The sequence below is a fragment of the Propithecus coquereli genome, unplaced genomic scaffold, assembly GCF_000956105.1.
Source record: "Propithecus coquereli isolate 6110/MARCELLA unplaced genomic scaffold, Pcoq_1.0 Scaffold138, whole genome shotgun sequence".
Classification (NCBI taxonomy): Eukaryota; Metazoa; Chordata; class Mammalia; order Primates; family Indriidae; genus Propithecus; species Propithecus coquereli.
In genome coordinates, this window is record NW_012138080.1 from 2,498,046 (window position 1) to 2,511,411 (window position 13,366).

A 13,366-nucleotide genomic window follows, 5' to 3' on the forward strand; every position below is an offset into this window, starting at 1 on the left:
TCCCCCAGATCACACCAGAAAGCCAGCTGTCTACTTCATATCCCCTCAGTGCTGGCCCTGTTTGAAGGATTGAAAGTCTCTTTACACAGACTCTCTCAAAGGAAGTTGTCACTTTAGGCTGAGCAAACCAAAACTCTTCCAAAATCAGGTGCTTGGGGAAAAAAAAAAAAAAAATTGAAGTACTTTTAATAATTTAAATGGCTCTTCTCTGCACATGCCCAGAACCCAAATCCCTTTTCTAACTGAAGTGCTTATATAAAAATTTGACAGCTCTTATAATTTTAAATTGCTCTACACTGAGTATGCCTAGAACCTTGATCACTTCCAAATTCAAGGGCTTATAAAAATTTGAAGCACTCCAATAATTTTAAATTGCAATGCACAGTGTAGAGTGATTTAAAATTATTGGACTGCTTCAATTTTTTTAAAAGGTCTTCAATTTGGAAGTGAGTCAAGCAGCATTCTAATACAGTAGTTTAAAACATAGTATGCTAATCTAAAACTTAACACCTAAAAATAATGAAAATTAAACCACATGAGCTCTTTTTTTAATAGCGAAGGGGGGGCTCAGAACATACTTGAAAACTTGGGAAGTGTCTGGGGAAGAGCGGAGAAGCTTAAGCTACAGAGGAGGAAAGGTGGGAGGCAAAATATTAATATTATGTCGAGAGCTGGGCAGAAATGACAGTCACATCTCAGAGACCTTGCCCAGCACTGGCGGTTCTAGAAGAATTCTAGAAGGGTTCTAGAAGGGGAACATAGAATATAATGGGAAGTGGGAAGAGACAGAACTGAGCAAAGGAAAACTCAAAAACATGGCTTGAGAATTGAATTCTCTAAACTTCTCATTATCTAGGGATGCCATTTGGATAGCAGCTCTCTCTAGAAATCAAGTCACTTGGTTTGTTGTTGGTTGGTTTGTTTGATGGAGCTTTCAAATATAATTCGTATCCGCAGTGCTCAGGGCTTCCACTCATGATTAGCCAGCCTTGGTGGGAGTGGGGGTGCTGGCTAATAGTCCAAGCAGCCCAGTTACAGCCACTTACAAGCAAAGAGCACATTTTTATAAGTCTTTCCCATGGAGGTCTGTTCCTCTTTTTAGCTCCAAATAGCTGCCTAGTTAGGTTTTCTCTGTTTCCAAAACATCAGCGTTCTCTTTTCTCATCTTCCTTTCTTGTTGCCTACTTTCTTTCTTTCCCCTTTTCCTTCCTCTCCATCTCTACCTCTTTCTTCAACTACTGAGAACTTCATAGAATTAAAGATCACAGTGACTCTTACTCAATGGTCCTTTCTACCTAACCCTTAGGGGGAAGCCCCAGGTCATGGACAACAATCACCACAACAAGGTAGAAACCCTGAGCAAAGGCCTCTTGATAAACAGCACCTGCCTCCAAGGCTCCCTCACCATTTTCCACACTGCAAACCTGTGCTTTTAAACAGCGTCTAAATGTGCTTTATTCCATTTGCTTGTTTTGAGCTGTTTTGCTCTACTGGCTGGGTAATGTGTGCTTGAAAATATTGTGTAAATACATATTAAATGATAGCTTGTAATATTTCCCAGGGACCCACTGCAATCAGGGCTCAAAGTGAGGAGAAGTTTACAGAAGCTGAATTTTGGCACCTTTCTCACCATAAGGGACTAAGCATGTTAGTTATGTTGTCTCCTGAATAGAGAGAGAGAGAGAGAGAGAGAGAGAGAGAGAGGGAGGGAGAGAGCGAGCAGAGAGAATGAACAAAAAGGGGGTGGGAGGGAAGCACATTAAAACAAAAATGTTACTCAACCAGGGAAGTGAGTTTCCTAGGAAGAGGACAAGAGGGAATGCAGACCTGGGCAAAATTAAATGGTAGGAAAGATTTTAATGAAATAAAATTTGGAAGGAAGTTAGTGCAGGGAGCAGGGGATTTAGAGCACGTTAGGATAGAAACAGCTCTGTATATTTTTCTTCTAAGTCAAATGATGTTTCCCTGTGTCCTGGTCATGCCTCATTCATGAATGACACAAGGACCTGAGCCAGTGCCTGGCAGGACAACTTAAAAAACTCCATGCCCATGGGTTCTTCTGACTCCATCACGAGTCTATGCAAGACTTACTGTATACGAACCTGGACTCCCAAGGTCAAACTGTGATATCTTATAGTTTCCAATTATATCCCAATTTGGATGATAACTTTTATTGTTATTCCTTGCAATAATGAGTGAATAAATTAATAAAAACCTATCGGCAGCAAGGAATATTAAGCAATAAAATTTCAAAAGAGCCCAGATTAAAACTAACTGCTGGAGCCGAGGTTAATCAGGAGCCTTTAAAATAGGCTGGCGGGTTGGACTGGGCAAGAAGAAGGAAATAAATATGTAGGAGAAAAGATGCTTCAAATCACAGTTTTCTTAATGGACATGTGAATATAATAAACAGTTGATCTGGAATCTAGGCCTTGACTAATACTCTACCTAGATTATTTGGGGGATGGCAGGTTTGGGGTGAGCTGCCAAATGCAGGGTAGCTCAAGCCAACAGAAGTGTCAAGTTCCTACAGACCAGGAGTTCACCAATAGGATGCAGGAATAAATCTTGCCCCTCGGGTTGTGAAACATAGCAGGAGATGATTAAGAATACTTTGCTAAGGAGCAAACAGATTTTTAGGTCACGTGTCTGCAGAGATGTCACCATTTAATAAAATGACAAAATCTATCTATCACATAGGCATGAACACAGAACAATATAAAGAGGTTAACAGAAATTGATGGCATCCAAGGTTTAATTTTACACTGAATCGGAGTCTTTGGTGATTGAAATAGACAAAGATGTATAGGGTTATCTTGCTGAAGAGGCTGCGCTAATTACTGGCACTTGTCATTTCTCCATAGCTTTATCTAAGTCAAGAAGGCTAACTAGCTCCTTTTTCCCCAGTGTGCATTGTTTGTTCAGGAGCTTTTGCTGAGGAAGCCTTTTTTTCATAACTGCACCTCATTATTAACAGGTTCATAAATAAATGAGTCCTAATATTTTTCTCCGTTAGCATTTATGATAGGGACATTTGGTCTACAAAAGATTACACTTGTCTTTAATAAAAATAGGCACTTATACATGAAGCCTATTAGGCCCTTGTTACTCTGGAGGAGGAGGAAAGGGGAGGAACTGGAGTTTAAATATAAAACAATAATAATAGCCTGGTGTGCTGGCAGCATTGTAAATAGAGAAAATTTAATGGGGCTTCATGTCTTTCCCTCAGCCACTAACTCTTTAGCTCTCTCTTCTAACCTCCAGCCCTCCAAGATGCAAAGACAAACAAAGTCAACAAGCATTAAGGGAGCATTTTCTACATGACTGGCACTGCACTAAGTACTGCCAAGGATACAAACTTACAAAACATCCCGACTACCTGTAAGGAAGTTCCAGTCTAGCGTGAGATCTGAAAAAACAATTCAAGAAGCTGCTTGATCCATGTAGAGCTGCTAGTGTAAGGATTCCTCAACACCGTAGGATTGAGAATCAGCAACACTCATATTGGGCTGGGATAATTTAAGTACTTTCTTTAAAGAGCGAGGGTTTGTGGGAACCTTGAGAGTTGTTTGGGGATGTGGATAAATATGAGGAGGGAGAAAACATTCCACAGGGAAATCCACAAGGAAACAGACACAGAGGCGGGTAGAAGAGAGGCATACAGGGGTAAATGAAAAGTCTGTCTACAGTGAAAAATGTGTCTAAAGAAGTTCCCACCATTACTGTGGGAAATAATGTTGAATATGTGCCTTGGAGACCATGATGCAGAGTTGGAAGTTGATCTGATAATATGGAATCTCTCTAGCTCATATTCAGATGATGCCATGGTAAGCAGGGCATTTAATGAGACAATAGTCAAGCAAGGAGACGTCTCAGATAGCAAATGCCACCATTCAGGAATAAGACGGCCAGCCAGCGGTGGGTATAGTAAAGAGAAAGGCTTAGAACCTGACAGACATTACAGAAGTCTCAACAAGACTTGATGGCCCTTGGGATGAGCGTGGAAAAGACAGGAAAGGCAGCAATGAAGATGGAAAGGCTGGAGAGGACAGAAGACTGGGATGGCAAGTCAAATTCTAGGAGGAGGAAGCTAAGAAAAGCAGATCCGGTTGTAGGCATGTTAGAGATCATCACAGCACACTGAAACTCTGCAAATGTACGTTGGTGGTGTAGGTCAGACTAGGGCAATATTGGAAGTCACAAGTGTGGCTGAGCTCTGAAAAAGTAAGAATGCTCAGCAGAGGGAGTGGAGAGCCAGGGACAAAGCTTTGGTTTATACCCATCATCGCTGAGCAGAAGTTCATGTCTGAACCATCTCTTGGCCATACATCAGGACCTCCTAGAGGCAGGTTCCAAGGAGCATCACGGGCACTGCCCGAACAAAGGAAGAAAGCGAAGCTGCAACTGGACAGGAAAGCCAGCACCCAAAAGAACCAAGAGGAGTTCCTGCAAGTTGCCAGCAGCAGAAAGGATCAGAGGATGACACGGACTCTAATACGTGAACCAGGGACCAGAGCCAAGAACAACAGGCAGACCCAGGCAAGTGGCAGGCAAAGGAGGGCAAAGTTCTGGGCTGGAGCCTAGGACTGTAAATGCTACTGCTCCCTTTCCCAAGCCTCGTGGACACGATTAAATTTGAGTGAGCAGCACCAAGTTTTCAAGGGCAAAGGCAGCTAGAAGGGACAAAGAAACCAGAGAATGAGCTGGACATGTGGAGCACCTCAAAACTCCACATCCATTCCCCGTACAAAGGCCATCATTATTTTGTTCTGCATTACTCCAATTTGTTGCAAAATCTATGGTTCCAAAGGTTTCTGCATGTATCTGTGTGTAACTTTAACACTGAACAGAACAATGCACCTCAGAACCGGTGTATGGTACTCTTTTATATGACATCAAACATGCTAAAAATGTAAAAACTTGTTACATTCCATTAGAGCTAAAGTATCAATATATATTATTAATAGCTGACTTTGTGATACTTTACATAAGTCCTTGGATGTCCCTCTGCTTATTGGGAAAAAAAATAGTCCTTCTTCCAAAAGTAACAAATGAACTGTGTTCTATCAGAACTTTGCCTGAATGGGGGAGTGAGGAGGGGCAGAGAATGAAATATATCCATGTACCTACCTATTTTCCTGGCAATCCTCAAATTTCTAGCAGGTTTTTTAAAAGATATATGTTTTTTAAAGGCACCCTTCCTACTTGAGGACATCTATTTTGCACTTGCATTCCCCCACATTTGCACATGAAAAAAATCCATCACTGTGTATACAAATGCCAAATTGCAATGCAAATAGGCATTTGTGTGCCCAATTACCCATTTTGTGTGTTTGCAAAACGGATGTGCCGGCAAATTCTGCAGGTGTGAGTCGGTAGCCTGCTGGAAATTTGGCTCCCAGAGTCAATACCAAATAAGGTGATGTCTCCTGACAATGCAGCTAAAGGGAGAAAGTCCATCTCAGGGACAGCCGTTCAGCATGCTAACAGGTGTAGGCAGCAAACAGACAATCCCTGCAGAGAGGAAGGTAAAAACAAATGAATCTAAAAAGTAGAAGAACTTTGGATCTACAGTTGATGACTGGTGCGTCCTAGAAACACTAAGGGTTTTCCCATGTGTGACTCTAAATTCTTTAGTGCACAGTTTTTAACTGAGAAACCCTATTTTTTTAACTTAATTTTATTGTGGTAAGAACACTTAACATGAGGTCTACCCTGTTAACAAATTTTCAAGTGTTCGATATTGTATTATTAACTATAGGTAGAATGTTATACAGTAGATCTCTAGAGCTTAGTTATCTTGCTTTACTGAAACTTATGCTCTGATTTGTGACTCCCTGTTTTCCCCTCCCCTTATCCCCTTGGCAACCACCATTCCACTCTTTGACTCTACGAATTCCACTATGTAATATTCCACATATAAGTGGAATCGTGCATTATTTGTTCTCTCACTGGCTTATTTCACTTAGCATAATGTCCTCCAGGTTCATCTATGTTGTCACATATTGCAGAATGTCCGTTTTGTAAGACTGAATAATATTTCACTGTGTGTGTGTGTGTATATATATGTGTATATATACCACATTTTCTTTATCTATTCATCTGTCCGTGGACATTAAGGTTGTTCTGACTCTAGACTCCTGTGAATAGTGCTGCAATGAACATGAGAGTGCTAATATCCCCTTAGAGATCCTGATTGCAGCTCTTTTGGATAAATACCCAGAAGTGGAATTGCTAGATCATATGGTAGTTCTATTTTTAATTTTTTGAGGAACCACCATACTGTTTTCCATAGCGGCTGCACCATTTTGCATTCCCACCAACAGTGTATGGGAAACCCTATTTTCAAAGCATTTTTTGTATCTTTTTAAAGTGTGACTCTAAGTATAAGACAGACATCCCAAGCAGCACTCAGAATATCCCAGTAAATCCCAAAGCTTTACTCGGTTGATCTACAAGCCTGTTGCTACCTTTGTACCTCTCCCCAGACCTTTCTCTGTGAGAAGTCTCAGGGGGTTGAGTCTCAGGCAGTTGAGAAGAAACAACAACACTCTCTCAACCTACTCATGAATTCCCCTGCAGCCAGATGCTACCCAGATGAGCCACCACCATGCCCTCTCCACATCCATGATGATTACAACAAAAATTCTGCCTAAAATAATAATGGGAAAGTTATAAGAAAAGTATAAATATTAATAGCAAAGGTGGATGGTCAGTCATTTGCTTTTGTGTTTGTTTGTTGCTTCTGAGGTAAGTCAAGCTCAAAAATGGTACATCCAGGAATTCAGTTTTTTGGCAAATTCATAGTTTGATCCACAAATACTTCGCTTAATTTTTTTAACAAGGTGATTTGTCAAAAATAAAATTAGGTGAGGTTCTACTTTCATTGGGTACCTGACTATACAAAAGTCACTGAAATACCATTGTTGTCACCATATAAATTTCACTATTAATCCTCTTTTTTGTATCTAACAGATCTTTAGTTAAAAAAAAAAATCAGAGCACAATATAGGCAACCTGTTTAATCATAAAAGTACCACTTCCTTTAGGATGTCAGTAATTCTCAAAATTGCCTTAGATATTTGCTAGATATCAGAAATGGGTAAAGTAGTATTTTAAGTGGCAGAAATGCATTATACTATGTAAGTACATGATCCTTAATGTACTAATCTCGGCAATATGTGTAATGAGGACTTTCAGTAACACTTATTTTAAGTGTCCTCTGAGAAATGCTAATTTACAATGAAACACCTATGGAAGTACATGTGACATCTACATGAATACCAAATGAATTCATTTTGATCAATGCTATTACAATGAATATAAAATGAATTCACAATGATAGGACATTTAAAGTATTACCAAATTTTCTTTTAATATTACATGTGCTATGGAGATCAGCATATGTTAAGAATCAGATTGAATATATATATATATGCACACACAGTCATATACATATTTACACACAGACATATACCAAAAATACATATCCACAGTAATTACTTCATCAGGAAGTATCCTTTTAAAAAAAAAATCACTCTATTGGTACACACACAAAGAAAAACCTTACATGTGCAAAATGCTTAGGTTATGTTTACAAAATTACATACTGGATATTAACAAACACAAGTTTACATTATGAGAGCAAGTAAACAAACAGATTTTTGTGGATTTTAGATTTGTCAAAAGATGTTTCCAAATCTACATCCTGAATTTTGCTGCATCTTTCATGGTGGCAATGGTTGGTAACTTGATTAATATAATCTGTTAAAAACTCACTAGTGGTTTTTGTGGCTAGCCAAAGATAATCAATGATGGATGGACAGATGAATGATCAGATAATTGTGAATGATATGATATTTAAATATAATCTCTGAGAGACTGGAATTTTTACTTAGAGTTTCCAAGAAGCCTTAATTTGTAGGGAATGTATGAATTGTCCATTTTTGTAAATAAGGCAGTTTCTTTTTGATGACAAGCTACCATCCAGACTGTGAGTACTCCTTCACCTTGGCTAAGGCTGACCCACTGTAAGTGATGCAACCACGTATCAATCAATATGTATTGACCTTGGAGGACTGAATCTCTGGTCCATTCAGAGTCTTAAGGAGCCAATATGAGCAGGACAACATTTGTCTCTCAGATGAAATCAGCAAGAGTCCATGCCATATCCCACCTCAGATCACAGGAGTTCTCAGATGCATATATCTAATTTCTGCCAATACTGTGAATGATCTGTACACCTAACCCAGACTGCACTCAAATAATAATAAACTATCAATTTGTATCAGTGCCTGCCTGCTCAGCATCACTCACGTGCCTTTCCTTCTCTTCCTCTTCACTACCACAACCTGGGGTCAGAACCTCAGCATCTCTTGCCTGGGTACTTGCAATAGCGTCATAACTGATCTATCTCCCTGCCTCCAATGAGTCCTGCACACTGCCAACCAGATGATCTTTTGAACAACCATACTGGGTTAGGTGACTCACCTCCCCAAAATTTCTCAATGGCTCACTCCAGCCTACAGGATTCCAACCAAATACCTTGTGGGATATACAGGGCTCAGCCAACCTGCCCAGCTGCATCTCCCTCCACTAGCTCTTGCACATCCTCTATGTTCCACCAGTGTTAAATTACTATGGTCTTTCATGTCTCGGTGTCTTTCTGCATGGTTCCTTCTGCCTGGCACATTCTCCCCTCACCTGTCTGCCTGAAAAACACCTGCTCATTCTTTGAATTTCAGCTCAGAAGCTTCTTCTTCCATGAGGCCCCTCCTGTCCCCTTCCTGCCATCTGAATCCCATAGACTCCACTATGGCACTTTCCGCACAGAATTATAGTCTTCTGTTAACATGCCTATCGAGTAACTAGACTATAAAATCTTCAGACAAAACAACATTTTATTTATCCTTGTCTCCCGAGCCATTGCCCAGTGTCTAACACATTAATGCTTATTCAATGGATGTTGAATAAATAGACTTGTCTCCTAAAGATTCTCTTGTCTTTCTGTTGTCCATTCTTCAAGCAGACATTCAGAAATTTGCACTCACAAATTGCTCAGTAAGTACCATTCTGATTTTAATTGACTCGATGAGCACATTCTGTGTGGGGAAAAGTATAAGCTTTAATGTCCAGGTTATTCTCTACCATCCCCAACACCTTCTAGGAAATGAAATTATAGTAATATTAACCTAAAAATAAAAATAGCTAATTTATTAATTACCTGCTATATGTTGGGCATGGTACCAATTACTTTATATCACTTCATGAAAATCTCACAATTGCCACGTAATATCACTATTATGATCCCCATTTTACACATGAACAGATCAGGGTTGGAAGAAATTAGATTACTTGATCAAGGCCACAGAAAAAGAAACTGGGGAATTCAAACACAAGCTTGATTGGCTCAAGTCCTGGGTTTCTTACCTGACACGATCACCTTTTCTAGGTGTTCCACAAGCTTCTACAGCTTCTGAATTAGAGAACCCCACAACTCCAAGGAAGTTCCAGAGTTTGATATAAAGGTATAAAAGTTAAAATGAGCCTCTCACTCAACCATGATTCACTCCACATTCAAAAAGGGGAGCTTTTGTTTTGTCTTAGAATTTTGGATTAAAATCTTCTCATATAGGAATGGACATCTTGATAACTGGGAGATGAAGTCTGATGATTTGACTTATGCTGGTGGATTCTATTCTTTTTTTGGCAAAGACTTGCTGCCAAAACTTTTAAAAACTTATTTTCAAATGATTTATAGCATTCTTCTATTATTTTCCTTTTTGTAGAGAGCAAACACTACCAGTTTCACTTTCTGCTTTAATGGAAAGAGTTCATAAATCCAACACAGTGGCTTCTGGTCTTTACCTGATTTTTATAATTGGGTTTTGTCTTTGCTTGGCCTGGTAAGTATCCCGGGTGGACTGAATATAGGTTCTTAAAATGAACTGCCCACTTTGAGCTTGAACATGTTTTCAGAAGAGAGAAGAAGAAACCATGATGTTTGCTGGTTTCTGCAATAAACTTAACTTCCAGATGAGTTCAGATGGGGCAGCGGGACAGGCTCACCATCAGAACTGCCAGCGCACCTCTCCTGTGAAGCAAATACTCCTTGAAACCCGAAGGCCGCTGCGATCCTTGGGCATGTGGGAGTGTCCTCCTCATCTGGTGCCGACTGACCCCCACTTGTAATTATCAGAGCAATGGATACATGCTGTTTTACTTCTAAGGCAAAAGCAGTAGCTTCTGTAAGCATCCCTGGTGGTCTGAGAGAATTTCGCCAATCAAGATCCCCTGCCACTCCCCACCACCAGAGCTCCATCCTCTACCAACTCCCAGGAGAAAAATGAGATTCCACAAAGCTGCCCATGTCTGGAGAGGTTTCTAAGTGAAAGACTCAGCAATAACTTCGGTATTGGCCAGAAAAAAAAAATGTATACCTTCCAAAAAAGGGAATTACAACTTTTGATTGGGTATTTTCTGGGGCCTGAAATAAGATATTTGAGCTACAGTATTCAAGTTTTGATTCTTTTCCTCCACTTCCAAACTACCAGAAAATTCTCAACTCAAATGCATTATCTCCACTGAGATATTGTCCTCTGAATCCTACTTCCTAAATACATAATGTTTGCCACCTGGTTTCCATAGTACCTTATTCAGATGTCCACCTGCCTGCCCTCAACAGCATAGTATAATTAGATAGTCATATAACTGAAGCCACTGAGGACAGGGACTATGTCTTATTTACCATGTCCCTAGTACCTGGCACAAAAAAATAGGGGTCAGTAAACTTTCTCCTGTGAAGGGCCAGATAGTAAACATTTTAGGCTTTGTGAATAATACGGTCTCTGTCATAACTGCTCAGCTTCCCTTGTCGTACAAAAGCACCTATAGACAATATGAAAATGAATGAGGCTGGTTGTGTTCCAATGCTTTATTTACAAAAACTAGAGGTGGGACAGATTTGACCCTTGGGCCATAGTTTATCAACTCCTGACACAGACTATCCAATTAAAAAAAAAAATCTGAAGAAAGGAAGGAAGGAAAGAGAAAGGAAAAGAAGGAGGGAATAAGAAAAGGAGGGAGGGAGAGAGGAAGAGATTGAGGAAAAGGCTGAGAGACAGAATAAACCCAGAAATAAAGTAAGAATGAGACAAAATCTGATATGCTTCCCAGATGGTAAAGAGCTATTCCTAGTGAGTTTCTCTTCAGCAAAGCATTTAGTCCATGAGAAACAATTCTAATTAGAATCCTCCTATTATACTTCACATCGTATTCTCTACATGTAAATCTTCCAAACACTTTCTCTCTTTTGGAGAATCATTATTTCACATTTATTAAGACAAAGTACGGTGGAAGGGCTCTGTTGCTGGCTTATAACTGCAGTCTGTCTACAGGTGTCATATTTTATGCACTGAAAAGAGAGAGCATTGTTCTGCCACTCTCTGGGCAGGAACTACCAATGCCTGGAAACAAATGACTTTTGACTGCTGATCAGAACCACACTTTAATCAGTTACTGGTCTATGATCAATAATTAATCATGCTATTCTGTCTAGGTAATAAATAATGGGAAAAATAGCAATGAATATATAGTTGGCCAGATTCTCCCTGGGGCGAAACAGAAAAGGGCCTGCACGGAAGTCTGTCTGGATAACCCTGTAGATTCTCAACGTGCAGCTTTAGTTGAAATCCCAGGAGAGCTAGTGCTGTTAGTAGGGGAAGGAGAATTGTCACCATCGACACCTCCCCACAGGCCGCTCGGGGCTAATAATCCTTACTTGGATCAAATGTGGCCATACTAAGACAACTGAAATAGAGTCCTACAACAGCAGGGGTGCCAGAGGACAGGCCAGATGTTTCACAGGTACAATACAGTTCCACCATGGAAGGTTCTTCCTTGGAGGTGGAGGCAATCGCATGGCAAGAGGAATGCAGATGCACCTTGCTATGTGTTGCAATGCTTATGGGCCAGAAATCGTGTGCGAGCTGCCACTTTATACAGGTACGTTGAATCCTATAAGAGTACCCAGTGACTTTACTATTTAAAAATTTTATGATGGAATATTTTATAAAAAGAATAACTGCATTAGTTCTATTGCTGGATAACAAATTAGCACAAATTTAGTGTCTTACAATAGCATGCATTAATTATCTCACAGTTTCTGTAAGTCAGGGGTCTGAGTGCATTAGGGTCTCAGGGGGCTGCAGTCACTCAGGGCTGTATTCCTTTCTCAAACTTAGGGTCCTCTTCTAAAATTCACCTGGTTGCTGGCAGAATTCAGTTCCTTGTGGTTGTATTACTGAGAATCCTGGCTTCTTACTGGCTGTCACCACATGTCCTTACCTTTTTTAGCCAATTTTCAAGTACAAGTAGAGAAAATGAGAAAATGCACATGGGAGAGAATTGCTACTGCTGTTCATATACAGTAGTATTCTTCAGTGCTATCAGCAGTTATGAAGATTTTTTTTTTAATAGCTTGGGAATTCTGAGTGAAAAGTCTAGGCAATAGCTTCCATTGTGGGGTGCCATCCTGCCATCATGCTAGATTTATAGGTCCAGGGCCTTTCTTGTGGTTTTACAAAAGTACGCCAACATACATGGGACCATCCTGCATTTAGATTATAGCAATATTTTTGATACAAAAGTTATGATACTTTTTATGAGACACTCTCAGTTGCCTTTTATTCTATCGGGGTTAGCATAAGAAAAGCATCATTTGTACTGTGATATTAGCAAATTGTGTAATTAATTTAAGTAACCTGCTTTAAGTCAGGTGTTTTCCTTTTATTAACTTATTTCCCCCTAAGACTTCAGCCTTCCTACATTCTGAGAACACACAGCCAAACTAATAAGCAGCCTTCCTAATAAAGTGACACCTGCCAATGCCTGGGTCTGCCTTTCTTGGCCTAACAGGAGCCTTGCCAGAATGGCCTATATTGGACCCACAGGTGCAGCCAGGCCTACAAGCCACCAGTGACTCTGCCACTCTTCACAGCTCTGCAGGAATGAAAGGGGCCCCAGATTCGTTGAGCAAAGCTGATGAAGAAAACCCTTCAAGACTCTCTAACTCCCTAGGCACACTGGAAGCAAGTCCATAAAGGAAAACCAATTCTATGTATCTAATAATCTTCTACCTACCTGCCTATCCACCCATCTGTCAATATGTTTCCTATTTTCTTCACTGTCAATGAATTACTGAAGGGCTCATTCCCAGGTTTTGTGAATAGACATCTTAACCCTTTTTAAAACTGCAGCATTGGGCCCCATTTACCTTAGACCTGTACCTTTCACAAGCATGCCTTTCATCAGCTGTTCCCTTTCAATGTGATCACTCAATTAAAGCAAGTTGGTCCACAGGTAGGTT